Below are 27,417 nucleotides of genomic sequence, written 5' to 3'. Positions count from 1 at the left end.
AATTATGAACTCTAATTGAGCTTTTAGCACTTTTACAGCACTGAATGAGCTAAACTATTACATATTTTCCAGACCAGGAACAACACTCAGTCACTAGCACCTGATGGCTTCCATTTAGCTGAGAGCATTCAAATCTCATGGTATGGTTAACCCCAAGATTAACCTCTCTTTGACTCCAAAATGCCCAGAGATAAAAGTGATGAATAATGTTATAGGTCACCTAATGAGCTGGTGAAAAGAGTGAGACTCATTTTCAGTTGCTTTTTTTACAAAACAAGATCTCAGAAAGAGGAGGAGGAGGAATAAGAAGTTTGCTAAAGAATAAAAGAAACCACAAATTGGAAAAGACATAGTTAGAAAAGGGCAATGCCAGGCATAAACCCTAAGACAAAAGTTGACTGGTGAAAGAGTTGATGAAGAGGCCAGACCTACAGACATTTTGGCATGATCCATATATTTCTGGGCTACCTCTGCACCCTTTTGAGAGAGGAAACATTTAAGAACTTCACATCATGGGATGTAAACAGAGTAGTATAATAAGAGCCTTGCTAGAGCCCTGCTGCTGTAGCACTCTCTGGGAAACTAACAGAAGCCTACACATGCTCAACAGTCACCCCTGAGAGCTCCTCAAGTGCATCCAGCTGGGCAGAAGAGTCACAGCCAAGGTCTGCCAAGAAAAAGCACAGACCTAAAGCTTCCACTCAGAAGGCAGTGAGGAATAAAACACTTAAAACAGCAGCAAAAGCCACAGACATTACCTATTACTGTAACAAGCTCCAATATCTCAACTAACAGCACAAATTCAAAGTACACATTCAAGTCTGAAAATGGGGATGAAACATACAAAGAAAGATAGTGTCTGGGTCATTTTGACTGATCTAATAGTTTGAAAAGGAGGTAAAAATCAAAATCATCGACACAAACTAAAGGGAGGCATGCAAATGGAGGCAAGTTTTTTAAAAAAAATTATATTTTTTTAACTTCTTGAATTCTATCATTCTTGAGCACTAAGAATTTGACATTAATTCAGCTCTAAACTGGAGTGTGGCGTTAAGAATTTTGTTTGAAATGACACATTTCCACCAAAATTAATTTATTAAATCCCTGTCATTTCAGGAACAAAAGCATACTCTAAAAGTTCCATCTAGTTTATTTCAAAACTATCCATTTGATTTGCAAAAGTATCTCAGAACCAAACTTGTGAAAAGATTGTTTCAGACTTAATGTGTTAGAAAAAGTCAGCAATTTCTCACAAAAAATAGAAATGAAAAGCTAATGCACTACTCCAGAGTTGCTCCCATGGTTTACTCTAAGTTATGAACATAACTGTAACATATAGATGCCTCAATTTTTAACATCAAAGTTATTCTTTTCCCCCAAATTTGAAGCAACCTCCTTTGAGATGACCAGGAAGTTATCCCACAAAGATAAAAGGCACTTCAATGAACTATATCTTGCCAGAATCATGTCTTATTAGAATACCTAGCATATTATTGCGTCTGTTCCATTAATCACTTGAAAAGATTGTTCAATCATGTCAATTTAAACATAACTTGTCAACAAAGGGTATTTTGTACAACAGGAAATGGAAACGTGCAGCTTACTTGGACATTTTAAGAGTGGTATGTCACTTTACTCTTCAGCTTTTGCTTTTCTTTGTGTTTGGGAACATAATGTGTGTTCACTCTGTGACTATATAGGATTACAAACTGTAGTCATTTCCTATCGACCAGTTCATTGTGCAGATCAAATAATGTCAAGGTCATATTTTTATGCCAAACCATAGTTATAGCCCTGAAGGTAGCATGCAGTGCTTCATTAGCCCCATTGAATTGTACAGAATGTTACCAATACCTAGATGAACAATCTGCTTTAAATCAATGCAGTATCTGACATACTCTTTCTGGAATAAAAATGAACTGAGAAAAAATAATAATTTAAAACATTGTGGTTTGAACACACTAATATTTTGCCCAATAATTTCTTTCATAATTGAAACACATATCCTTCCCAGACTGGAAGGGTTGGGTATGATTTTGGGATAGCCTTGACTCAGCCCACAGATGAGTATGTCTTGGTGCCTAAAGCAACGTGCCCTCATTGTTGTTCAGATGACTGTGTGTAAAAATAAGTGATAAAATTTGCATACACACAAAGAAAAGTCACATATAAATTCCACAGTTGGGTAAACATGAGGACTAGCATGCCAGAAATTATATATGCAATCAGTATCTCATATATGAAATGGTGCGTATAATTATAGGCTACGTTTGAAAATGCATCCTGTGTCTTCTGTATGCTTCTATGCTCCCTGTCTACTTACCAGGACCTCAAATGCTGGTCTTTGCAAAACACTAAGCATGAGTGTCTATATTCACTGGTCCAGCTGTCATGAGTTTTGCCTTCCAGCTATCATTCTCAGATGCTCATCAGACACACTTATTCCAATTCAGTCTACACAGTGAGTGGTTCAGCTGCTGTCCACAGAGTGGAGTTTTTAAGCAGCAGCTGTTGGGTAGTCATGATACTAAGTCCATATTTCTAATGAAAAAAACATTCTTGCAGAAAAAAATTGACACATCTGCTTTCAGTCTTAGTTCTCACATTTTTCTGGTTGTAGTGGGTATCCAGTCAGGGTCAACCCACTACACTGGTACAAAGCTGCAATGTCAGAAACTTTTTACACAGGCATATAGTATTTGTTTGACAGACTGTGCAGTTCCAGTGTGTAATGGATATTCTTCTAATGATAAACAAATACTTATTACTATTATCTACTAAAGGGCACTTTCACCATAATAACAGTCTCAACGCTATTTATCTGTACATAATTCTACTTAAAAGCATATTGAGGACACTATTTTGTGTTTGTTGTGTTTTTGGTTTTTTTTTTTCTCCTTGGTAAAAGCTGTAGATAACTCACATTCTCTTTAAAGGTCAATACAATTAAAGCTACTTATAGATGCCATATAGTAAGTGTATAAGGTCTGGAACTACGTTACCCTTCGAATTACTATCCTACACAGAGATCATCTCTCTGGTCACAGCAATTGCAACTCCACTGCAAAGACAGTAAATTTCAATTGAAAAATTAATTAGAAATGAACTATTTCCAAAACCACTGACAGAATTGGAGGCCTCATAACCAAATGTTCACTTGAAGAAATCAGAAAACTGTTAACAGACATAACTGACACAGAAAACTCTTATTAGATTCACTTTGGTAAACATGAAAGGGAAGGTAAACCTCACTGTATACAGCACTAGGCAGCCAATAATTCCAAGAGGAGTAGGTTCCAGATGCACACAAGAAATTCTAAGATCTGAGGCATCACCTAATAGGCACTTCATGCCAAAACCAAAGGTGCTTTTCAAGCGACAGGAAACTCCAAACTTCTATGCCTCTGTTGCCAGGTCCAGAACAGGCCAGTAAATAAAATCCTTGCCATTACTATTAAAAAGCAACAGGCTTCACACTAACCTGTTTTGATTGAACTTATAACATTGACAGACTAACAGTAAATTTGTGTTTCCACACACACATTTACCTTTTGGCTGTAAAAGTAAATCCTGAGTATGACACGAGGAACTATTAAGTATTTCCCTAGGCTTGGAAGAGGTGGCAAGCTTCAGAGTAACTGCTGTTTTGTAGTACCCAAATCCTATCCACAAATGCAACAAAAATTTCCAAACACAAATCTCTGCCCTTACTACCAGAATTCATGCAGCTTCTGCATTTTCTTAGTCTGTCTCCTAGAGAAAATTTCAAACCCTGTTTTGAGTGGCATCACTACTAAGTTACAAAGTACGTATCTGCTGTTACCTCAGTTAGTTTGACAAGTAGAATAATATTTGTAAAAACTTAATAAAAACTTTCCCATCCTGTGACAGAACACTTTTTGGAAATACCTTTTTTTTCAACAACCACAAAAAAATTTCCCACACCCATTTTTTTTAGCCAGTACCAGGTTTAGTTCTGAGAACATCTTGATAGCTTGGTGTACTAGGAGAAAGTTAACACAATTAACTGGAAAGCACTCAGAAATCAGACACGACAGGATGAAAAGCACTATGCAAAAAGTTGGGTTGAGGTTTCTTGACCATCTGGGAACACTCAGTTAAGAAAGAATTCTCAGTGGCTTAACACTGCTAAAGCACTTTTGGTCTGGCTTGTTTACAAGAACCTTCTGCTAATATTAAGCCTGTCCTTGTGTTAAATCAGTTACCAGACTGCATGCATTTGGGGATCTGAGTGCAAACAGCTAGGCTGCTGTCACAGACCACACAAAGCATTTGTGAGAAAGCATCTAAGGGTTTGTACATATTGTCTTTAGTCCAGCCAAAGACAGTAGTTACAATACAGTGCCCTTATTAAAAATGAAAAATTGCAGTCTCTTCTCACTTGTTACTTAAATGCTGAACAGGGCTGGCTACTGCTGGGATCAGAAGCACTGATCAGTGTGGGCTGTTGACAAAGATGTTACCCAGAGATCTTAGCTAACACTTCAGTGTCTTTCATGTGTGAATCCCCTCATTTTTGAACTCATCACTTTACTAGCAGGGATGAAACTACTCCATTAAATTTTTAAAGCTGACCAAGGGACTGAAATGCCATCAACAGGCAGCACTCAAAGCCATGAGACCACTCTCAAACAGCTTTCTCCTCCCATTGCTCCTTGACAAATTTACAGAGGCAGAAATTACTGCTTTCTGTAGCTTCAGTAGTATACTAAGCACTATTAAAAAAACATATCCAGAAAATGATTGACCTAATTCCAATTTTTCCATTTACATTTAAAGCTTTGAAGGAGGAGCCACAGGCTACAATGTTTAATTTTATCTTCATTAGTTTGCAAAGATAATTTTTGGGGGTTTAGAGACTAAGCACAGAAATTAACTTCCTTTGAGCAGTGCTTCTTGATTTTTGGAAAAGGTCAGCCCTAATTTTAAAATTTCTTTCTAAAAAGAAGTCAGATTGCCCTATGATTAGTGCTTACTGCTATGAATCTTGATTCTAGGTTCACGTTATGAATTCTTGATTCTAGAATTAAGACTCAAAAAAAATTAATTGTAATTCTTCCTTCCGAAATCCTGTAACACAAGTAAAACTTTAGCATCCATCTAGAGAATGTCATACAGCTGATAAGTAAGTCCAGACCACTACTGGTTGAAGCATTTCCTCCCTTCAGCTTATCCGTACCATCTTATACATTTACACTTGATTTTATCTAATTGTGTTCAGTAAAGACACAATAAAGCACTATAGCTTCAAAATGAGACAATTCAGAATGAGTCATAGTTCTAGCCCTCAGTAAGAAGGGAACAATGTTTTTTGTAAACATTCAAGGTCTCATCCTGAAGTTACAGAACCAAGTTTTATTCTCAATAGTGACTGATTTCCAGTAAATCAAAAAGAAAATTATCTCGATAGGGCCACAGTGTAGCCAATTGGCTATAATACAAAAAGCCTAGGCTATAATTCATATTTAATTTTCTTACCTGGATTCTTAGATGCTTCTTGTTTGTTACATTATCACAGAATACTGTACTCAGACACTAAAAATGCAGAGCACAAACTCTTTCATAAGTTAACCCATTTCTCATCATCTAACCAATTTCCCCATACTTGCGTTTACTACGGGCGAAAAATGATACTTAAGGATGTACGAGGATATAAGATACCTTCAGGCATCTTAATCTATCAATTTAACAACAGAGGCTTCAAAATAAATTTTGACTGAAATATCTAAGAATGATGGAAAAATATACTACATAAATAAAACTGCTGCTCTTGATGAAAAACGACCCACAAGGAAAAAAGTCTCTGTTCAAATTTATTCAATCATGCATGCCCGATGTGTTACTACTACAGCAAATTACCCACAAACAATTTCTCCTTTACTGAATAGACTCAATTCATCTACCAGTGCTTAATAAATATTTGATCCTAATTAAATCTAATGATTTTCTCTGCTTCTGAGATGGTGCTGCAGATCAACTTTTCTTTAGCACAATATCTGATTTAAAAACAAACCTAGTATGAATTCTGTTAAAAGAAAAGTTAACATGGGGAAAAAAACGTGTTTTCTCTGTAAAGAGATTCTAAAAAGGTAAAGTTAGTTATTTAAACCATGTTGCTTTCCAGACAACTACATTAGATACATCCCTGTCACCAAAAAACTGTAACCAACAACCAAGAACCAGCCACTTAGCACCCCAGAGCCACTTGAAATCTAAGTATTTATACATAAAATAAATTCTCAACATATTCTATACTTGAGTACACAATTACAACTGAAGAGGTGGCTTGTTATTTTAAGCTGTTTTGCCAGTTTTCCTTTAAACAAGGAAGGAATGTTGGAGTTTGAATGTTTATTTTAGCATTCACTTGCAATTTTTAGTATTCTGTTCTATCAGGATATTAGGGAGGTTTACTTTTTAAAGATTTCTACCAATGCATATAAAAAGGTTTTTTTATTTTCTTTAAATCCATCACATTCCATAACATTTTTGTTTGCTTGTTTGTCTTTTAAATTAAAAGCTTTGTTCCACCTTTGTCAAAATTTATCTGTTTTCCCTTAGGAGTAGGGAGGCTATCATTAGGAAGAACAAGTTCATTTAACCAAGCTAGACACACAGGATTTAGGGTGGCCAGCACTGCTTGCTGGAGATAGCAGTGGGGAAAGAAATTCCAAGGCCTAAAGCTCTTTTTTCTATCAAAAGAAGTGCTAAGATACTGTTTTGAACACTTCCCAGGGAAGTGACTCTGGCACCCTGAAATCAAACATATTCCAACGAGTAAAGTATTCTGTCATGTATGAAACTATTTCACAGCCATTCCTTTGCTGTTATTTTACACTTCACACTCAGGTTCAGAACTTTTCTTTTTGAACCATTACTGATACTTCCCTCTCTCAAAAGTACTGACAATTTTTCAAATTGTGGAATGGATTTGTCTGTACATAGCTTATTTACTAGCTATCAGAAAAAAAGATTTGCCACCTTATTTGGCACTATTTGGTAGCCCCAGCACAGAAGGGGTTTGCATGGTTCCACAGATAAAAAGTTTCCCCTCAGACATGCTCCATAGTGGTCTCATGCCAACAGAAAAGTATCATATGCTTCTGTGAACTCTGGGCTGCCCAAGAGAACTTTTATTTTTGGGAACTCAATCCTCTTCCAAGAGGGTGTATTTCACACAGATTTCTCCAGCCAACCAAGGAAGAAATGAGAGGCAAACATTCCTCACTCAAGCTGAGCCCATAAATGAAAATTAGATTCTAAATCACTTACGTAAAGTAATACTGGTAGGAATGGGTGCTTAAAACTAGTTTAAATGAAACATTCTAAATTGTTTCATCAGACACCTGCAGGAATCCTAATTTATTTTAATGTGTGCATTTAGCAATTGCAGAAACAGCACATTTCAGCAATATTGCCAGTATCAGCATTTAGGACAAGGTAGTTAAAACCTTCAAAATAAAAATGAAAAAGGAATTAAAACAAAATACTGTATCTTCTGTACTTGGAACTAATCTACCTTCTGATCTGGGGACAATTGAAATGTCTTTCCAAGTTTTGGATAGATATTTCAAATTTAAGCAAAGCTGAAATTCTCAGGTAATATCAAGAGAGACAGAAGTGAGACTTCATGGCACACAAATAAATACTTGTGCACGAAGTGACAAGAGATGGCAACAGAGACTAAGGGCTAGATTCACTGCATTTACTTAAAGTTGAATAATTTCCTTAGGAAATCCTATTTACTTGAGCAACCCATACAAGCACTTTCAAGGAGTGATTAAACCTATTCTAGATCAACTTTCTTTTTGACTTAGCTGCTGTTGACTCCATATGTAATCTCAATTCTGGCACATTAGTGAAGAGCCTAAAGTTCAGTGGGTCTAACTTGAGTCTTGCTTCAATACTGAATTTCAGGTGTACCATTTAAAAAATGTTACGTCACAGAACTATTAGTCCCTTTTCAAGGAGCATCTTTGCACATTCCAATGGTTTGAGTTACAGGCTCTAATGATTTTGAAATTCTACTCTGCATTTGCCCCAAGCTTAAATGCATATTAACATTAAAATATGATTCTTGAAGAGTTGTCATTTCTTTGAAGGGTTAATACAATAGGTTTCAAGTTCCTACATCACTTAAGTACTGTCAAACTATTTCCAGTCGGAGAATTTAAAATCTTTGCCTTAGTTCTCCCTGAACACCTGTACCTTTTTAACCAACAATAAAAAAATATTTCACAATGACAGCATCTTCCTTGACAGACTGGTGCTTTTAATAATTATCTACTGCATTGCTGGTTTTACAAGTAAACTTTTGACAGGAATGCTGGACAGGTAAATGGTAGGCTAACTTGCTTTGTGTAGGAGAATCCAGATGCTTTTGCCTCCTTGTGCACAAGGAATATGGTTGTTTTGTGCATAGGCAGCTCAACTGCAGCAGGACTACATATCCGAGATGTGGCATAGCTTTCAGAGTTGTGAATTCTAGTAAGAACAAGAGCTCAGAACAAAATCATAACCACCTAAATTCATACAAGAAAGTGTTTTGCTAATAAATGGAAACAATATGAAAAAGTATTCTCTAATAAAAAGGAATTCATAAGGTAGAAGCTATTACATCATCAGTAGTGCTGCTGCACTTGACACATGAAATGAGGTATTGAAATTAAAAAAGTAATGACAGTAATTATTTGTACTTTAAAAATCAATATGAGGAAGGCAAGCATGTAATTAATTTTTAGCCTTTAAGACACAGGAACTATCAAAAGACAAATCTTTAATTTTGTGAGACTTAAGAGAATGGTTGAGACAATCTCTTGGACAATAGTGTAAGTGTTTATAGGCCAGAATACCTGAAAAACCTACCCCTACTCTCTAGGATAAGGTAGGGGTCTACACCATAGAGTTTCAATTTTTTTTTTCTTCACAAAATTGAAAATTAAAGCTAGCTTTCTCTAAATAAAATGCCCTCCACAACAACTACTAATGACTTGATTCTACAATGAAATCCGAGCCTATTCCCTCTTGCTAGATCACTTGAGATCCTGATGGGATACAAGGCATCGCAGATACTATCCTGTGGAGAACTTAAAAAAACAAGCAGGAACAATGTTGGAGGAATCTCCTTCATTATCTTAGAATCACAGAATCATTAAGATTGGAAAAGACCTCTAAGATAATTGAGTCCAACTGTTAACCCAGCACCACTGTGTTTACCACTAAACCAAGACCCAAAGTGACACATCCACACATTTTTCGAACACTTCCAGGGATGGTGATTCTAACACTTCCCTGGGTAGCTTGTTCCAATACCTCATCACCCTTTCTGTGAAGATTTTATCCTAATATCCAATCTTTATGGTTAAACATAATCAACACTGCCAAATTGCTTCTAATTTGTTGGTTTTCAGATGTTTCATATAATCAATACATTTTAAGTCCATATTTTTTTGTGTCACTGCTCATGTAAAGTTTTTCACCTACTTCAGAATGTAACAGCTTTCTTACTTATTGTATCCTGTTTCTAAACTCACCAGCATTTAGGACTGCAGCAGAAAACAGTACAATTGATATCAATAAGCAAATTCCACATGCACAGTACAAGTTTTAAAAGTTTTAATTATCAGTATTTGACACTACTTTAAAGATGATGCGTGAAGTCAGTTCTGTGTTTAATGAAAATGGTATAATAAAATTTGATATGTACCCAATTTGTGTAAGGGATTCCCAAAAGTCCATATAAGCTACGAATATTTTATATTCTGTGAACACTCTTGATTTTTAAGACTCCAGTGGCAAAATTATCAAAACAGTAATTTGCAGTTTGTTCTCCAGGTTCTACTGTACAGCAAAATTTAATTTGGTGTTTGAAATGTACTACTATCTCTGCGTTTTTAAGTTCATAGTTAATCCATTCTTAACCCATTCTGCTTTTTAGGGTGATAGAAGGCATGGTGATGATTTTTAAAAAAATAAAATAATGGCTAACCTACCATTGAATTACTGAGCTATATATCAAGAAACTATGCAGCTAAAGACTGTCCCTCCTGGCTGCCAAGGCACTGCTGACTCCTGTTCAACTTGTCATTGACGAGGACCCCCAGGTCCCTTTCTGCGGCACTGCTTTCCAGCATCTCACTCCCCAGTCTGTATGAACATCCGGGGACGCCCCATCCCACGTGCAGAATCCAGCACTTCCCTTGTTGAACTTCATACGGTTGGTGATTGCCCAGTCCTCTAATTTGTCCAGGTCTCTCTGCAGGGCCTCCCTGCCTTCGAGGGAGTCAACAGCTCCTCCCAGTTTTGTGTTCTCTGCAAACTTGCTTAGTATCCCTTTCAGTTCAGGATTTGCTATAAAACCCAGCTAAAATTTTGTTAAGGAAGCAGCCTAAGCACACATTTATGACTAAACAGCAGTCTTGTAACTAACCTAGTATATGGGGTAATATACACTTGCCTTGAAAGAAGCATGAATGGATACTCATTTCTGCTCAGGCGACTGGGAAAGCTGCCTACTGTGATGAATATCCTGTCACTTACTAATTTTTAAGGAGCTGTGATGTAAGATGACAGTCTTAACCAGGTTTTCTTCCATATTAGTTCATTCACAGTTCACCTGAGCAGCTTAAAAAAGGCACTTCATATTAAACACAATCACTTTGATCATTCTTCATTCACAGCTGCAGAATTAAAAACAGGGCAGTTCAAGAGTATGGGAAGATGTGGTTTATCTCTAATTCAGTGTGCTTTTACTGACTTTCTGTAACCCTGTACCTTGTGACTGATTTGTTGTTGCTTGTGCTGAAACGGAGAACAGAGTTGCACTGGCAATTTTATCTTTGTGTAGGTCAATCAGTAGAGGTCATCAGCACCCAACTAGATCCTACCTGAAGAGAACAGAGGGATAAACACACCCTATATGAAATCAACTTACTGTATATTTCCTTAAATACAGTCCTTTGGGAAAAAATCTTCCAAGCAGAATTAAAAAGATATAGTTAAATAATGGACTCATTTTGGCAGAAGAACTACTGAAGAGGTGTCTGCCTTTCTAGTCATTCCAATTCCAGTGCTAGAGTCATCACCTTCCCAACTAGTGTAACATAACTTTCTATGAAATCAGGTCATAAGCTTATCATTAAAATGAGCTGCAGAGTACTGCACAAGCAGTTACCCTGTGCAAAATGAGCTTTTCCTGATAAAGCAAAACTTTAATATTAAGAATGATTACTTTTGAAATATAAGCAAAAAACATGGGGGAAAGGGGAAGATTTAGATACAGTTTTGACAGAAGAGAAAAATAAAACATAGCCTTGTAATAGGCTTTTTTTGGTTTTTTTATAGAGTTGTAAAATGGTTGGGTTGCAAGGGCCCTTAAAGTTCATCTACTTCCAACTCCCTGACATGGACAGGGAACTTTCCACTAAATCAGGTTTCTCAGAGCCCCATCCAGCTTGTTCTTGAACACCTCCAGGGATGGAGAGTCCGCATCTTCTCTGGGCAACCTCTTCATGTGTCTCACAGTAAAGAATTTCTTCATTCTATTCCCCTTTGTCCTATCACTACATGGTCTCATGAAAAGTCCATCTCCAGCCTCCTTGTTGGCCCTCTTTAGGTATTGGAAGTTGAACAGCACCAACTCTCTAATCCTGTGTTCATAGAAAAGATGCTCTAGACATTTGATAAAAAAACCCAAACCAAAGCAAACACCTGGGACTAATCTGAAGTCATTAATGACTTCAAGTGAGAGGAATTCCACAGCTCAAGGAAAGTGAAGAGCCTGGCTTCCACGTTAGTGTCTCTACAGCACAGGGCACATTCTCTGTGCAATGCTCTGGTACCCAGGTCATCCAAACATGTGCAAATGCTAAGGACAAGACAAGGTCCCACCACTGTGTGCCAGCTATGAAGCACCTCATGCAATACCCTGTCTCACAATGTAGAAAAAGCCTCTCAGGTTGAAGATGTTCAGATAGTAAAATATACAAAAAAAACCTATTGCATACATGTAAGGAGGTTTTGTATTACATATTTTAACTTCATATGGTTGCTTGACCTAGGTAAACCTGGTATTTTCTGCATGACAGTCATGGTAGCATATACCACATAACAGTGATTTCTCTAAATCTTCAAGTCATCTGTTCTTTCAGAGGTAAAGGTAAAAAAAAAGTCATGTGTGGGCCATGCAGTGGCCTGAAGGTAAGTAACTCAGTCTAACTTTTAGTGAGGACAGATAATTTCCCATGTTTCATCCCTGTCTATCAAAAGAGATCAACAAAGCTTTCCTCAGAAGGCAATGACAAGCAAATATCAGAACCTGCCTGTCTCTTTGACAACACTGTTCTTTCACACATTAAAGCAGTCATGGAGAATGGCCCAAGTAGGCTAGAGTTATCATTTGTTAATACCACCCTTATCTTCTGCTATAAAAGTTGACAGTATGAATTATATAAAAATGCTACTGCAATCTAATCTTATTACTCAGGAAGCAGACTCTGTTAAACTACAACTGAGGATTCTTACAATAAACACTCATTTATACTCAATGGCATATTCAGTGGTAAGACTACTGATCTGAAACTACTAGTGTATACTACATCTGAAGGCTGTGTATAAACCAGTAATTTTTTTTTTCCCATTTCCTCCAAGGCTACCAAGGAAAAGTTACACAGTTCTGAAGTTAGCTCGACTTAGTCCAAGATCCTGCTTTCACCACATGAAAGGTGCATCTCCTTTCCCTGGCACTTCTGATTCTCCTGTGTTATGTCTACTGATCACTTGATGCGGGATAAATAAGAACTAATACTGCAACTAAGACCAAAAAGTAACACCTGTTTTTGCATATATATTTTCAGTTAGATAAGTGCTATATTGATTTAAAAATTATTTGGAAAATGGAGGGATATTTGGTCTGCAATTCATATGCACTTCATGTGCAAGGCGGTTCAAAGACTAACAGTTCACTGTGCCTCTAGCCTAATGTCCTTAATTGTACCCTTAAAAACAAAAAACTAGTCAGACAAACTTGTCTGAGACCTTGGTATCAGCTGTCAATCTAGTACTTCCGCCTAGATCAGGACTTCATAGTTTCAAAGAGTTGGCACACTGAGGAAGCTGAGGAATGACAACTGACTAAACACATAAGTTGCTTTACACAGTGATCTAGCACTGAATAATTTGGAGAGACAGTTTGTCTTAATATTTCAACTTCTACCATCTCCTGCCAGATTATTCTAAATTTTTTTCTAATATAACACTCTTCAACTTTCAGTTTTATACCAACAGTAAAAAAGATTCTGCTCTTAGTTACATAACCTTTACACTGTTCTAGACACTGAACTTCAATAATATCCCTACTGCTAGGCAAGAGCAAAAGGAAGAGATTAAGAAATGGTCACAAAGGTGAATGAAGGTATTTAAATAAATTCTGACATTAAGAACATGAACAAACTACATTACTTATCTGGAACCGGAACTAAAATCCACCTGTTACTTCCAAAGAATGGTCTGCCTTATTTGTTACAAACACTACACTCTGTATCAAAAGCTCACCAGGAAGCCAAAACAGTAACAAGTTTTACATTGGTATTGACTTCTAATGTGTCATTGCTGCATCAAAGCTATTCCCAATCTCTAAAATACAGTAACAGGAAACATAATAAGTTATCAAATAAGATCAAATTTGAAAGGTAATTTGAAATTAAGATGCAAAGTTAGCAGTAGAGATTGAGTTCAAGTATGCTGGCTAAACAGAACAAATTCCTCACAAGGACCATTTTCATTAGCAATGTATCTGTCAAAGTGAAAGGGAATACTGTTGAAAAATAAATATTTTCTAATACAGGGTCAGGCAGAAAAGAGTAATGCTGCACCTCTGAGAACCAAGCAATTGAAAGCTTACACTGACAAAGTCTGTTTTGTAACAGCATCCCTATTCACCCAAGCATCCCTGAAGTATCTGACAAATTCCTTTCAGAAAAGTAAATTCAATCAAGATTGAAACTGGCTTAACGCTTGAGTTCACATAGAGTTAAATGTCCATTTGACAATCACTGAAATATTTGCACCATTAAAAAAAGTAAGACAACTTCCTGCTTCCTTCCTTTCCTTCAATTAGGCTTTCCTCACATATAACAAACTTTACCCTTTACACCTACTGATGGATTTATAGGACTTGCTATTGGTGTTGCTACGAGGTTCCCTTAGAGGATACAGGTGTATCCTGAGGCACACCAGTGGCTGGCCTTTCCTCATCTCTGCAGGGCAGCCTCTAGCATACCAGTGTTCTCCAAGGCACAGCTCTGGAAACCCACTCTGAAGCTTTCAAGCTGACAGGCAGAAAACATCAACAGAGCAAAACAGATGACTGTACCAAAAGTCTTAATGAAGCCAACGAAGTTCTCCAGCCTTTCAGGCAACTAAATTGCATCCTGGCAATTAATGAGCAGAATGTTTGATGGTACCATGATTGTGGTTTGATGGTACCATGATGGTGGTTTGGCACATTTAAATAAAGCAGCTAGCAGTAATGTCTCTGATAAAAATCTTGATTAGAACAGTATATTATTCTTGGTTCTAAGAAAATTTTTTCACTGGAATCTTAGTAGGCAGGCATAGCAAATATGAAAGCAAAGGAAACCTTTTAAAGGATTAAAAGAATAATAAACATGTCCTCACTGGCAGTTGAACTGTAAAAAGCAATGAACTTGTAACCCAAGAACCAAAACGGCCAATAATGGTAATGCTGGAGAATATGACGAAGTCAGCACCAAAGTTAGGGCACTGACTTTCCTCTAGACTGGATAATCTAGAGACATAGTTTGACATCTCATGGTCCCTCAGCATGAACACAGGCAAAGAATAAAGTATCAAAGTTGCAATATGCACCTGCAATATAAATGAGAAAATGCAATATGCATTTGAGCAACAATATTTTAATAGTGAAAATATTCCTCAAGTTCATCATTAGTTAGAAAAAATTTTTTAGGGAAGATTTTTTTTAGTTTTATATTGCACCCTCATGACTGATTTTCTACTTCCTCTATTTTTTTAGCTATGATATCCGTGGAACGATAAGTACCGTCCAAACAGCTGAGCCTTCACCACATGCCCTCAAATAGTTGCGTCTTGTTATGGCTCTATCTAGTTAAGTTATTTTCAGCAAAGGTCAACAAGTTCTGAAGTCCATTAGAAAACAAGAAAAACAAAAAATCCCAGTATTTGTTAGTTTTATATCTATCACAGCCATCGAGGCACAATTATTCTAAAAGATATTTGATGAGCAGCCTAAATTAACTGTCAAGATAAATCCATTCTTATGGAGAAAAAGATTTTTGTTGTCATTGTTGTTATAGCTTGTTGTCCTTTTCTCTTCCCATAAATCCATATCCATAGCTAAATCTATGCTCTAATTCAGAAATCAGATAATTCTCATGCAGGTCATTATGTTCAGAAATAAGCCTATTTACAAAAGCCCAAAGACATCTGGTTCAAAAAATCTGCAAATTTTGAGGTATGACATATAAGCATAATTCTTCACGCTCTAACTGTACCTGCATGTCTTCCAAGTGAGTGCTAATCCAGTTAGAAGTTTTACCTGTCACAATTAAACCAATATGTATCTTGTAAATATGTATGTGAATTTTGAATTGTAATTATGCCTCGTAGATTGCCTAGAGAAAAAAAAAAGTCCTGTATTTATGCCACATAAAATGTTTGGAATGAAGTGCAAAAACAAAACCATCCTAGCTTCAATTAATACACCTTCAGCTGACTCTGACAGAGCAGTTTAAATTTATTGCTCATTCCAGACACAGAAAAGGCCAGACCAGACTGGAACACCACGAGGTCTCATCTCAGGAGATACTGCTTTGCAGAAGAGAAGTGTCTGTGTCAAATGGACTAAAGCGTTTAACTGACTTCACAAAGACCACATTGCTATGCTATCCTAAACCATGTGTGATCATTAATTATCTGGATTAGACTGAAACTAGCAATCTAAGCCTATATATCCTACATATGCTATTATCTGGGGTTTTGCCCTGATTGCTTCCCCACACATTCTTCACAGTCAAAATATTTAATAACTAAAATGCAATAATCTATGGTTAGTAATTCTGTAGTGACTTTTATCAATGCCAGTGTGAAAGGCACTTTGCCAATAACAGCATAAAATGAAATAGCTGTCAAAGAACTGACTTAAAACCTAAGCTTTGACATGTCACAGTTCATATCAGCAGCACAGATATATCTGAAGAGCCAAGTCAGCTACTATGGTCTAAACTGAATGATCTTACACTGAACTTTGAGTTTGTTTTCTTTGTTTCCACTTGCCCACAGCAGGACACTGATTTGCATGGTTCTCCTAGCAAACTTGGTATTGAGTATTAGCACAGGTAGAGAGTTTGTAACACTGAATACTCAATTACTCTGCAAGTGCATAGAAGCAGCTGTTTGTGACAGTTTAATTGGCCCAGACATATACATGAATCTTTTAAAGCCTTAAGAGTATGAACAACCTTTGCCCAGGTCACTCTGGTTTGTCAGATAATTGACAGAGAAGTTAGTAAATTCAATGAATAAACATGTTGTAGTAAGTAGTTCAACCAGTTGACTAAAAGGTTTTTCAAACTTGCTCCGTTGTGCTTGCTGGTCTGTAAAGGACTTTCTTAAAAGAGCCTAGATTTTGACTGGAAACAGCTCTCCATCTCTAAGCAAACATTTTGGTCAAGCACGTATTATTGCTAAAAGCAAATATTAGAGCATTGATGTCACACTATTGCTTTTCATTCTATCTGGACACAAAGAATACAAAGATCCGAAAATTTAAAAAAAGCATGCTCCTTACCCATGGCACATAACAGTATTTTCAATCTGAAGTAAGATGGATGGTTTTGTTCAAATTCTGATTAGACGTTGGCACTCAGTTGATTTCAGCTGTTCTACACATTCCTTATTATTTATATGTATTTTAATACCTATCTAGACAGATGCAAATTTTCTTCACTAATCATTTGGTTTTACAACCAGACACTTGGCGCATCTCACTACAGAAATCTAGGCACTATAAGTAATTTGGATGAGACTTCCTAGATCACGGGAAGACAGATCAACACCATGCTGACCTGCCGCCTGTCACTTAAGTGTTTTGCTAGAAAACCACCATGCAATCAGCTGCTACAAAGCAAAAAACCACACAATTATTTCCAAGTCAGTGGATTTAGGTTTATCCTATTTACATAAAGGAGATAAATCAGATGGGGTGGGGAGGCCAGTGTATAGCAACCTTTGCCCTAGAACATACAAACTTCACAAGACATCATGTTCAAAGTAATTCAGCACAGCCCATTTGCAATACATCTATATGCTTTTTAGGAATTCAGATGTTTGCCTAGTTACACGTTTTTAGCCTTTGAATTCCGAGGTTCTGGGATTTTGTTAGGGTTTTGTTTGTTTATTTTAAAAAGGGCAATTGATGATGGTGCTTTTCAGAAGCATCACTGTCAAGTCAAAATTGAATTCCAGTTCAAACAGTAGATTAAAGTGTGCACCTGTTCAGTTGTAATGAAGATTCTTTCATAGTACACAAAGCCATTACTGTAAAATGCTTTGCATGAATGCATTATTAGCTACTCCAATAGGTATCACTATGAAATGGTAATACAGTTTAAAACATTCAGTTCTTGCGTTACAGGTAGGCTTCTAAAAACATGCCTATAGATACAGTCAGAACATACTTTAAGGAAGATTTTTCAAAAGTTTTCAATACTATCTAAATTCTGCTTCCAGACGTCATTTTTAATCACTGTTTTTGTCACAGGAAAAAGCAGTGTCTTTCAGTAAATTACAACGTCCCCAGATTTTAAGCCACAGAAACTAAGTTTTTTGTTTAATGCACACTCACATTTCACAGCCTCGTTTTTATGAAGACTTACAGAAGTTTTAGTCTCACTTTTAAACTGTTACTTTGGACCTGAGCTGTAACATCCCAAAAATAATCAGCTTCCCTTTTCAGCACTGGAAGGCTCTGTGCAGGATACAGAGGGAAAGCGGGAGCCAGAAGGTGATTTTACACGTTTGGAGATTCAATGGACCTCTGAGAGCAAGTTTCAAGTGCCTTTATTTGGCTAATCATCACTGTCGAAAGATTAACTAGCTAATTCTGTACGTTGAAGGCTAGGAAAACTCTTGAAAAATTCCTTTCACCGGTCAGAACTCAACTGTACTGAAAGACTAAGTGTTACTAAGACAGAGGAACTGGCTCTCCAGATCAACTGTCCCTTTACATAAGCAACATAGCTCACCTTCCCACTCTCACCTCCTCTGCTCCCTTCCCTCACAGGAAGCAAATAAGACAACAGCATATTATTAGATCTATTAACTGTTTCTCTCTGCTGTTCTTATTTCAATTTTCTTTGACTTTGGAGAAGAAATCCACTGTTTTCCAGAAGGTTCAGAGACCTGTTACAGATTCACGGTCACAGATACAGTTCTCTACCGCATCCAGCTGCACCTCATCTCTTAGCTCACTTAGATCTATCAAGATGAATCACACAAGTAAGTGAATCCTATACAGGTGCCTCATGGTGCACTTGCAAAGTTGAGAGCCTTACTTGCACAGAGGAACTTGTTGCTTGGACTTTCAGATTCAAAGGATGGAGCCGCTACTACATTTGTCACTTGTTTCTGCAGAGACTAAGGAAGATAGTCATGTTAAGAGTCTCATTTGCACCAGGATAGTTCCTTTCTAAATGCATTTGTATTAAATGACTTTGTTATAGGGAACCTTTCTGGGGAACAAGTCACTAGCAGTCTCAAGTATGGAAGCAACCTAGGTGCCCAAGTTACGTCCAGCAGTAAAGATGACACAGCCTTCTAAATTGCATTAAATATTTAGGGACATAAGCCACTAAGGAAACACACCAATTCTCAAGACACTAATACTATGGAGATAAATGCAGTCTTACATACATAAACTCATAATGCCTTACGTGAGCCAACCTGAAAACAGATTAAAGCATACCTATTAGATTACTGAGAACGAGACAGTGCTCAAAAGCACGCTTCTGTCCTTAAAGTACAAGCACACAGGTGGGGAGAGGTTGGACCAGATGACCTCACTGTGCTTCCTTCCAACCTCACCCATTCTGTGGTTCTGTGGCCAAGCAGGGAAATTCTCTATCATATATCATGCGATTTAATTACCAAATCAGTATTTTTCAAACTTGACTTAACACAAGTTAGACTCAAATGTAACAAAGCTTGAGGGAGAAGCGAAAATTAAACTATTCATTGTTTCATATGCAAAAAATACTTGCTTTTGACCGTGAACTTTTCCTTTTTTTTTTTTTATGGAAAAGGAATGATTTCAAAGTTGCAGAATCTGAAAAATGTTTATCTCAAAGACACTGAGTATTTTAGAAAGGTTAAGCAACCAGCAGCTTCGACAATATATTTAAAATTATTAATTCTGACAAAAGATGCTCATTGCTGTACTTGAGTATTAATAAACTAATTAATTTTACTCTCTTCCCCCAAACCACAGAGGCTACTGTGAGAACCTAGGAATCCTGACAGTTCCTATTTCATTTCGATATATCAAAAGGTTAAGCACAGCCTAAACTACAGAGTCAACAAAGATGCATTGCCATCTTGCATTACTGCAGACAGAAGATAACCACAAGGTCATAAAAATTCTATAGCTCTAAAGCAGCTAGTTACATACAGAATCACATCACAAACTTTTCCAGAGCTATCTATTGTCATCTGAGAATGTCACATGGCCAGGTAAGTCCAGTGCAGACACAACTCACAGGTCTCACATATGAATACACATACTCTCAAGCATCTCCAATCTGGTATATTCCCAAGTCTGAGGTTAACATAAGAAAGAGGTGACTGCATGATGGCCTTTTACTCAGATTGACTTCCTTTATCAGCAGGTCTTGCTTTCCAGTTTTCAAAACACCTTTTTCTGCTCCAGCATTGTCACATACTAAACCCATGCAGTTTCAACATAATATTATGATCTGCTGATACACTCAGATCAAAGATCAATGTCCTATACAGAACAGTCACCATAAAACCCCATTGTCATCAATAAGTGAACTGAAGACCACACAGTGGAAGCAACATTGACACGTTGTGACTAAACCGCATACTGATTTAAGGTCTTTCTAAGCACAAAGCTTTTGACAGGATACCTAAGCTATCATGATCTTTTGTTTCCTAAGGTAACAGTTCAGTAATAGTGTTGGAAAACACTTACACTGGCAAGAAGAAAACATTTTCTGAGACACTTCGATGAAATTCTATCATAAAATGCTTATAGATACACTTGCCTCCCACCCCTCTATTTGAGCTCACAAAGACAGTAAGGAGGAATACATTTATGTAACGAAAATTGTTCTAATTGAGCCTTTTTTCTTCACACACAAAGAATTAAAACCAACAGTGTTAGGCAGTCTCAAATTTAATAGGTTCCTTGGGACCATATCATTAAGTAAAATGAAAAATCCAAATACAGAAGTTTATTTTTTTCAGTGTAATTGACACCTCCCTTTTGGGAAGTGAACAAAGACACACTGTCAAAAGCAGAAAACTGCACAGAATGTTACCATTTGTTCCCCATGAATGCTGAGGTATACTTACTCAATGAAAGAAATTCCACTTCTCTCCTGAGATTTCCTCCCTTTAGCTGAATTTTGTGCCAAGTTCACTCAGTTAAAGATTGGGTTGTGTTAACATGCCGGATACAAGTTCCTGTTAGTCAGCTCTGTTACTCAGTCAAAAATTAAGTGCCAGGTATATAGTAACTTCAATGTTAGAAGAATTAAAATATGATCACTAATAGACCATTATTGGCCCTTACTTTAAACAGTTCAAGCATTGTTTTTAATTGAAAATACTTGGTACATATTTTTGTCTATTATGCAGCCTAATCATGTGCAATTTCTCCTCCAGTTATGTTTTTGGACATGTTAAGGGATCACAGATTTCTAAATTGCTCTGAAATGACTTAAGTTCCTTCAGAAGCTTCAGGTTTTAGGGAAGTAATTTTCAGGTGACAAATTCATCAATATAAGACAAGTATTCTCTAAACTGTGGTCAAAAGAACTTAGGAAGGATAGGGTGACTGACCTACAGGACTCAGGAAGCAGTTTTATATGGGACAGTAAGACAAGACTAGGAATGATCTTAAACCAAGAGGAATATAATTTCAATAAAAAAATGAGAGGGGAAGAAGAACAGAAACTATCTCTTTTGAAATAAAGTATTCCTGGTACTGAAATTCCCATTGTTCCAAGTGGACACCTACATTACAGTAGCAGATATCAATACTCTCAAATATCAGAATAAAACATTATGGTAAACTTTGCAACTGAACCAGACTTGGGTTTAAGTTTTATGAAGAACTGTTAAAGAAAATTCCTGATTTTTTTGCAAAAGTTTCTGTATTTTTTAACAAGAAGATATGCTTTATGAAATGTATAAATACACTTCAGTTTTTCTCCTTTTATCCAAAAATACGCTGGAAAGCTTTTTACTAAAACTTAAATGAATTGGAAAGCCTCCAAACAGCTGTTATGTAAAATTGCTGATCTGTTTTGTTTGGGTTTTTTTTCCTATGAAAATATAATGTATAACTACTGTTTTACATTAAATATTCGACTAATTTTAAATATTACATAGGGTTTTCAATATATTTTTTGAAACAATGATATTAGGGCTATAGGAAATCCTGCAAAATGAACTATGAGGAACCAGGGCACACAGTGTGTTAGTACATAGTAATTGTGGTAAACCAAAGCATAGCAGCATATGTGATCAGATGGACTAGGTATATATAGGCTGCCATCTAATGCTAGCCAACTGCTTAGAAAAGCCACAGCACAGAGCAAAAAATCTTTTGCTCTTCCAAGATTTTCTTCATTTTTATTGCAATAAAGAATAAAAATAGAAGGTAGAGGACAAAACTTTCTTTTGTTTGGGTCAAACTCAGTTAATATTTTATAATCAAAGGAAAAAAAATTGTTTCAAGATGTACAATCGAACCCAAAGAAATGGTAAGCCATAAATATCTTTAACAGAACCATTACAGAATAATATGATCAATTAAAGACTACTGACAAGTATGCTTACTGTCCTATGAAATAGGCACATCACCAAGAAAAAGAAACCATTGTATTAGATAACATCAACCTATTTTATCTACACAAGATGAAACTAGCAAGCAATGAGACATGAATGAATTGTTGGTAAAGCTTATTTTTAAACTCTGACTTGACACTGAATATACTTTACAATACAAATTCTTAAGTTAATTAAATACAGAACATTCAATCAGGTAAATAATTTCAAGACAGAACAGTCACCACTTATGTTTTAAAACATTTAATGCCTTCATTACAGTAAACCAAAAACAAAGTACTACATAAACAATTAAACACCCACTTACACCAAAGTACTATTTTGAAGTTTGTAAAAAGCAGCACAGTAATGCCTTAAGAGATTAGTCTTTGTACTTGATACAGAGCATGCAGCAGAACTACTAGCAAACAGAAGCTGGTTTTCTCGGAACACTAATTAGAAACTCAAGAATGCAAGTCATTAGGGGAGGAAGAAAGATAAATCCTTAAAAAAAGTATGGCTTACCAGACAGACGAGTTTAGTTGTGTCTCAAATGCAGCAGAAGTAAGAAATTTCTGTATGTGTAGACCTTGTTGATTTAGCCCTTTATGAAAGTTTCTCTCGAGAAATTAATTTAATTCGCATGCAAGAGTCTGGAAAAGAAGAAGAGAAAGAGTCTGAGCTGCTGACTGATGTTTTTGTTCTAAGAACATTTGAGCTATTTTCAGCAGCAATGGGCTTGCCTACTATCGAAATGAAAATGCAATACAGAATAAGCAGCCTCCCAACTCAGGCCAAAGAAAATCAGGAAATCCATAGCAAAAAAAATTTGTTCATTGTCCAAATTTTCATTTAAAGAAACAGAAAGCACAGGGAACAAAGACTATTGATGAACAAAAAAAAAAAAAAAAACATGTTAAAAGGAAATCAGGGACCTTGAAGACTATTACCTTTAGTTCAGAAAATGAACCACCATGGATATTTTTTAATGTGAAAATCACCTTTTGAGTCTGTTTTTATCTGAAGATGTTTTGCCTTCTTTACACAAGGGTTCATCTGAGATAGAAGTTCTTCTATTTGCATTTAAGTCCATCATTCACGGACAGAACAAATCAGTTTACCAAGACTGAAGCCAGTAGTTTGTTTCTAGCTTGCATTTTAAGTTTTCAGTTTCAGTAACAGTGCTATATGGGAAGCTTATTGACCTGAAGCTGCTGTCACTCCATTTTTTTCTGCCAGAGCCATTCAGTGACATAAGTATCTCCCCGCCCTCCTCTGTCACATCGCTAACCAATCAGCTTACCCTCCCTTAGTGTAAAAATACTGGGAAACAGAAAGCATCAATACAAATTAATGACTCTAGGAAAAGACCCAAAACATCCTGATGGGTACATAAAGGCTAATTGCTTTGCAGTTTAAGACAACACAGATAAAATAAGTCAGTGGAAAATCACCAGGTTATTTAATTTTTTGCAGCTCCTTCTGGTGAAAGAAGAAGTTTCCAAGAAATCCCCCTATATAACTTTCCTCTAGATATCTCAGCAATTCTGACAAGCACAACTTCCATTTGCTTCATCAGAAAAACTTCTCATACATCATCACACTGTTAGGCACTGCCACTGAAAATCTCATTACTTCTGTTCAAGGAAAAATTATGAGACTTAGACTTACTCTTTGCTCAAAACCTAAAACAGGTTGGTGTGGCAAGATTACAAAATGTTTCAATATCTGTTACATTTCCAATCAATTCTACTTAAGCACACTCATTTGGAAACATTTTAAAACACTATGGGTCACCCTATTTTCTGTTCTATTTGTGAACAGTAGACATTTGGAAGTTACAGTGACACATCAAACAGGATGCCAGACACACAGGCTATTTAGTAAACTATTAAAAGAGTAAAGTAAAGCTCATTGTTACAAACAAACACAAAAAACATACTTTTTTTTTTTTGTGAAGACTCCCATAAAAATCATTAGTTATGAAACATTTATAACAATAATGAAAAAGCTGCTGAGTGTGAAAATATAGCACAAATTCTTTCTGGGTTAGCTCAAAAGCATCCTTTCCATTTGATCTCAGCTATTTTTAGTGTTATTGCAGTTAAGAGCAGCTACAACAAACCCCACAAACTCTAAATACCAACTTGTTAAATTAATCATTATTGTTGCTTCATTCCAACTCTCTAGTTTAAGACCACCATTTTACTGCAAAACTAGTTCAGAGAAGTTAAACTAGTTCACTTTATATTTAATTCGAGGTTCATGAACAAAGAGATTTAAGGACTCCAATAGCTTAAATTTCAGATAATGTGTGAGTTCTAGCTAGCTTGAGAGCTATAATGGACAGGTGAAACATGCAGTATAGTTTGCAAATACATAAAGACCTGTGGTTACAAGCTAAATCAACAAATATCCACATGTCAATTACTAATACTACACAAATACAAAACTAGAATGTGTTAAAATAATTATTAGCAGTACCAATTTACCACTGAAATAATATAACACACAATGCTTTGCAGTGCAGTATTTCTTTTCTGAGGCTTCTTCTCAGAAAGCAGATTTACCATTAGCTGATTCGACATCAGCACTTAACCCATTTTGGTACCTTATTTCTTCATGCACTCCCTGCAACTCTATTTGTGCAAATTACTGTTTACCAATTAGTATTTATAGCATTTACATAAGCACTATTTCAGTATATACTAAGATAAGCTTTAACTACTGGATCGGATCACCTTTATTAGATGCCAGAAATATCATATATACCATCTAGGTCTCAAAGAGAAATATATCTGTATGCTAATTACTAAAACAAATTAATATGTCACTACCACCAAGACTGTCACCTTATGCTTTTCAGAGACTGACAAAAATCTCTTTCCTTTTATGGATATCAGCAACATTAAAATCAAGAATATAATTTCTTTAGTGGCCCACTGCAGTGCGATTTCATCAATTGCTGGTATTGAACAATTCAAACATGATATAGAAGTGTACAGTTCACAATGCTAATGCAGGTACTTGGTTGCAGGTCTCCGGAAGCTCCATGACCACACACTATGGCACAGAGATTCTCATAAACCAGAAGAAAAGGTCTTCATAGATAAGAGATACCAAAAATTGTTTAAAATACTGATAGACAAGAGAGTTGCATACCTGCTTCACTGTACAGGTTCATATAAAGGAAATCTCACCTTTTCTAAATCTAACCTTTCAAACACAGTTGAGTCACTGAAGCTTCAGAGGGAATGGCTGAAGAAGAATCCTCTGTTTGAGAAGTCTCTCTGTACATTTCCAGATAAATATTGCACAGCCTGGTATAATGACTGTTTTCTCCTTGTATTATTCTATTCATATATTTCAATAGTAGTGCAATACCTTCTACTAATACGATAATATGTCTAAATGAATTGCACATTACCTGCCTCAGAAAGAAACAAGGAGTATGGACAAGATTTCTCTCATTTTTTTTTCCAAATAACCATATTTCTTGAATTTCAACAGAACTAGGACAGATAACATTAAATGAATTTAACATAGGAGAATAGAAGTACAATGCATGCACTCTGCATTTGCAGAAGTTTCTCTTGAGACCACTTCAATCTCTGAAATTAGTATTTTAGAGATTACAGATAAAAACTATATACAAAAGGAAAGCTATCAGTCACGTTTTGTCCCAGACTTCAGCTAGCCTTGCAAATGTCTTAGACATATATGAACTTGAAGGATCTTACAAATAAGACATTTTTTCAATGATCTTACAAATAAGACATTTTTTCAATGTCCGAAGTGTGCTTTCAGTAGCTTCCACTGTTGAAAAGCAATGTAGCTATGAAAAAGTGTGGCCATTCTCCTGGACATGATGGAATACCTTGTTACACATATGTCATATACAGCATTACTTGTGGTGGTTCCTACATAATGTAACATAAAAAAACCCACACATGAATGCATGTGCTAACTGAATCTAGTGCCAGGAATGCCTATATTCAAACAAATGCATCATATTCCTATAAAGTCAAAGGATGAAAATAAGTGGGAAAAGATTAACCTCCAGCAACATCAGTTTAATTTCTAGAGTTCACACAGATGTTAGCATTTAAAGTTTGGCATCATCAAATGAGTTGTAATCAGCTTTCGCTCATGCTCAGTATGAATATGCTCAGGAATTAAAGGGTGACAATGGTCACAAGTTGGCCAGAACATGTACCTGAACAGTCTGTTTCTTGAGAATTGGATTAAGGTTCATTAGTCAACATCTCATTTAGAACACTTCTGGTCTATTTCACTCATATCTGACACAAGATATTTATAATTATCATAAAACTACTAAAAGGTTATTTATGGATGGCCAGTTTATACTTTTTCTCCTACTTAATTTATTAGGAACAATCATGTGCTAGCACAGGAAACTTGGTATAAATTTCTCATCAATAATTTCTCACCATTTTTATTTATAAACTTCTTCAAAAAATTACAATAAAAAATATGTCAGCTTCTTTCTCCTATTCCCAAATTTCTAGTGCCTTGTAACCATAATGGCTTCTTAAATTCTCACTAGATCACTATGCACTGATCAAAAGTCATGATAAACTTCCATTAACTACAATAATCAAGACCTGACTGAGGACTAAAAGACAGGAAACTTTTAGGCAGGAAAGGACTGCAGACAGCTGTCTTCTACATCAACAGTTCTTGCCCCTTTCCCTATAATTACATGCACTTGGCATCCTAGCCAGGTTACTTCTCAGTACATCTTGATGCCCAATATTGTCATGCATACCTCAGCCTCCTGTTATGGCAGTAGCTTAAGAACTGTCATATTAGAACAACAGCACATGTAACAATGACTACAAATGCACATGCAGTTTTCTTTAGTTACATATGTATAAAAAGGTAGTTTGAAAATTTTCTAGACCATCATATAAAATAGAACTCCTAACAAATCCTCAACATTAAAACCCCCATATAAACAACAAATTCTGAATTTCGTTCTCTACTACATTTTCATTAGAGCTACACATCAAAGAGGTGGATCATCTATTGAAAAATAAACTGACTTAAGCTTTCAGAACATAGGATTCAACATTTCAAAAAAGAATATGTAGGTAATCAAGTTACTGTGATAGTTACATTTAACACTTTCCTAACCCTAAAGAAAATAACTTACCTCAATAGTGATTACGTTAAAAGAGTTCAAAGATTCTCCAAAGTGACTACAAAGTCTTGCTCTTACAACCTATCTGTCCAAGCACCCCTGGC

General features: G+C 36.1%; 1 protein-coding gene across 36 annotated transcripts in view; it reads right to left on the bottom strand.

Moving 5' to 3' along the window:
* SORBS2 (sorbin and SH3 domain containing 2) overlaps positions 1–27,417 on the bottom strand; it is a 217,484-nt gene that overhangs the window by 108,911 nt on the left and 81,156 nt on the right. For all 36 annotated transcript variants that reach the window (XR_001920332.2, XR_001920330.2, XM_018070011.2 and 33 more), the window contains exon 2: positions 22,675–22,802. The gene's annotated coding sequence lies outside the window, so the exon portion shown is untranslated. The remainder of the gene's footprint in view (positions 1–22,674; positions 22,803–27,417) is intronic.

This window comes from Manacus vitellinus, unplaced genomic scaffold (assembly GCF_001715985.3).
Source record: "Manacus vitellinus isolate BGI_N305 unplaced genomic scaffold, ASM171598v3 scaffold_0_pilon, whole genome shotgun sequence".
Classification (NCBI taxonomy): Eukaryota; Metazoa; Chordata; class Aves; order Passeriformes; family Pipridae; genus Manacus; species Manacus vitellinus.
This window is presented reverse-complemented; position numbering and strand designations above follow the sequence as displayed.